The sequence below is a fragment of the Onychostruthus taczanowskii genome, unplaced genomic scaffold (assembly GCF_017590055.1).
Source record: "Onychostruthus taczanowskii isolate IOZ18803 unplaced genomic scaffold, ASM1759005v1 scaffold29, whole genome shotgun sequence".
In the NCBI taxonomy this organism is placed as follows: domain Eukaryota; kingdom Metazoa; phylum Chordata; class Aves; order Passeriformes; family Passeridae; genus Onychostruthus; species Onychostruthus taczanowskii.
Window position 1 is genome coordinate 5744970 of NW_024500239.1, and position 3799 is coordinate 5748768.

A 3799-nucleotide genomic window follows, 5' to 3' on the forward strand; every position below is an offset into this window, starting at 1 on the left:
AATGAAGAACCAGCTGGCATAGTGTGAATTGCCAATCAGGCATGGCTGTATCACTCACTTTAAACTAGCTAGAGATGCTTCCAGACAGACAGAACTGCTCAGATGTGGCTTTTCTAGATAAATAATGGCATGTCATTCATCCCAGGAGTCAAAAAATAACAACAACAAAAAGCCAAAACCAAACCCCATAAGGTTTACTTACAATCTCTCTGGACTTGTTAAAAAGATTTCACACTAAGGGCAAATCATGCCTGACAAATTTGGTGTCCTTCCACAATGGAGTTACAGCATTGGTGGATAAGGGAATAGCAACTGACACTGGCCTGCACAACATCCTTGTCACTACATTGGAGAGATATATTTTGATGGATGGACCACTCAGTGGATAAGAAATTGGCTAGGTCGTCACATTCAAAGGGTTGCAGGCGATGGCTCTATGTCCAATTGGAGTCCAGTGACGAGTGATGCTTTCAGGGGTTGGTATTGGGACTGGTGCTGTTTAATATCTTTGTTGGTGACAAGGACAGTGGGATTGAGGGCACCCTCAGCAAGTCTGCAATGTCACCAAGCTGTGTGCTGTGACTGACACACTGGGGGGAAGGGATGCCATCCAGAGGGACCTGGACAGGCTTGAGAGATGGACCTGTGTGAACCTCATGAAGCTCAGTGAGGCAAAGCACCTGGATCGGGGCAATACCAAGCACAAAACCAGGCAGAGAATGGATTGAGAACAGCCATGGGGAGAAGGATTTGGGGGTGTTGGTTGATGAGAAGCTCAACCTAAGCCAGAAATGTGCACTTGCAGTCCTGACAGCCAAACATGTTCTGGGCTGCATCAAAATCAGCATGGCCAGCAGATCAAGGGAGGTGATGTTCCCTTTCTACTCCGTTACTGTGAGAACCCACTGGAATACTGTGGCCAGCTCATGGCCTCCAAGACAAGGACGTGGACTAGTTGGAGCAAGCACAGAAAAGAGACACAGAGATGATCAGAGGGCTGCAGCACCTCTTCTATGATGACAGGCTGAGAGAGTCAGAGTTGTTCAGCCTGAAAAAGAGAAGGCTCCAGGAAGACTTTGGAGCAGCCTTCTGAAGGGGGCCCACAAGAAATCTGGAGAGGTCTTGTTACAAGGGTTAATATGGACAGGACAAGGGCCAGCAACTTTAAACTGCAAGAGCATGTGGTTGTCCCATCCCTGGAAATGTTTAAGGCCAAGCTGCATGGGACTTTGAGCCAACAGGTCAAGTGGAAGGTGTCCCTGCCCACGGCAGGAGGGTTGGAACTAGATGATAGTTATGGTTCCTTCCACCCCAAACCATTCTATGAGCCCAGCATATAGTTTGCCTGTCTAAGCTGAAAGACAAGGAGCTGAAGCAGAGTTGTAAATCAGTTGGGAACTCCCTACAGCAGACTACCCGCTGCCCTGGAAAAGGGATGTCTGACCTGGGAGAAGTACTGTTACTGGTAAAATTTGTTCTGAGGCCTATAGTTTGTATCTGTGTATTTTTTTATTGTTGTAGATGTGGAAGTGGACACAAAGAACTGTGCAAGACTGTTCTGAAAGGAGGTTCTGAACCTCTGAAAGGAGGTTCAGAATATACCGAAAACATAGTCTTGAGGACTGGAATAAAAGAAACGGGATTAAATGCAACAATGGAAAAGATGCGGTCATGCACTTAGACATTTATAAAAACTATTATTATTATTATTATTATTATTATTATTATTATTATTATTATTGAGTGTAAATTACATATACAAGGAGTAGCCTGTATTTGTCACTTGCAGCATGACCTGAAACATCAGTGAGATTTGGTCATATAGAAAGCAGATTGCCTGTATTAGAAAAGACAATTTTGGAAGAAATCAGGAGAGATTACCTCTATGGCAGAGACTGGAAATAGTTTGTGAAAAGCTGTTACAATCTGCAGCTATGCTGAAGAAAGCTGAATCCAAACTTATATAGTGCAGTAAAATCTGAGTTACAGAGGCTCTGTCTTACAGGAGGAGACTAATAAAATGTACTGATAGGTTAGACCAGCAAAGAGTGGCTATAACTACTGCCTATAAATGTATTACAGATTTAAATGCAAGGGAAAGAGAAATGACTAACTGGAATGCTGGATGTCACAAGAACAAATGGGTATGAGCTGGTCTTGAATGTGTTCGAGAAGAGGGCTGTTCTGGTCCAGCCCTTCAGCAAGAAGTACAGGAAAATAGCATATTTAGTGTACAGTGGGTCTAGATGTGTTTTAGGGCAGGAGGTATACAGAGCATTTGCTGCTACAACAGCAAAATGCTACCTTCAAAACATCTCTGCCAGTCCCATGACCCAAAGATCCCAAAGGTTCATCTGCTCAGACAGCAGCAAGCAAACCTGCTAGAGAGAGCTTTGAACATCCTGGCCTGTGTACCTCAGCAGACCAGTTTCATCAGCACCAGTTCCATTCCAGTTAATGTGCCCCACCTTACTGAGGAGCAGAGCTCTTCTCACATCTAGCATCACCAAGTAATTACAGAAGAACATTTACTTGGCAGAGGCAGCCAGTGCTGAACCCCCTATGCCAAAAGGAAATTGCTCGCTTAGTAATACAGGACTTAGTCTTCAACGCTGTATTTAAAAAGACAACAATCTAACTTTGGGTGTCTGACCACAGTGCCTCCCAAAGCTTACTCCTGGATTTATGGCCTTGCTCTTGATGCTCTGGTTAACAAACTGCTCAAAGGTCTCCTCACACAAGAGCTAAAGCTTAGTGCAAGCCAGATCTTCTCACACAAGCTCTACATTTTACAGCCTGTCAGAGGTGTGTAGCAGCAGAGAGATCAAGGAAAAAGGCAGTTTTTATTCCTGAAAAACAAATGGTTTGCAGAGTGGATTAAAAAAACTTGCACAAAACGTGCCATCTGAGACAGGAAAAGATTGTGTTGAATGTAAAGCATTGTCTTGTGTTTTCACTACATGAAAACAGTCACTGTGCTGTCAATTTACACAAAGCTTTCAGCCACACAGATACATGCTGAGCATCTGTACTCAAGATATGTGCCTGGTACCTTCTACCTGTGCAGTGCATCTGACCTCTGAAGCGTCTCAGTGTAAGGGACTGGAAAACCCGTAGATAGTAAAAGCACTCTCTTACAAAACTCACTGCCTTCACCGTAAATATATTAATTGACTTGGACTGGCGCAAACGCTCCCGTTATACATTCTGGGCTTCCATTCAGCAAAAATTTAACACAGCCCTTACAATTAAGAGAAGAGATGATCTCTTTGCTTTCTTTCCCAACCGCACGCACGCCGGCTTATTAGCGAATAATAAAAAATCACCCCGGACAGTGACAAACGCTGTGCCAGCGGTCCTCCTTCCTCGACGCCCCTGGGGACCCTCTCTGTTCCATTCACCCATCGGTGCTATCCCCGCACGCCTGTCGCCTGTGCTCGCTACCAGCCCGGCCCGCCCCGGGACCCCGCACCGCTCCGTGCGGGGGCGGCCCCGCCGTGAGGGCGGGCGCTGCCGCCGCCGCTCGCCCTGCCCGCCGAGCGAGGAGAAGCCCCTCACCTCCCCTCCGGTCCCGGGGGAGGGGGCTGCTATCACGTGTGCTTCCTCCCCCATCTCTCTCTCCCTCTCGCTCTCTCTCCCTCCTCCTCCTCCCCCTCCGCGGCGGCGGCGGCGGCGGCGGCAGCAGCCTCTCGGCTCCGCTCCCTTTGTTGCAGGCGGAGCGGCGGCGCTGCCGGGCGCCGCGCACAAAGGAGCGCGGCCGGGGCGAGGCGGCTCCGTTGTGCGGACGGGCGCGGACGGA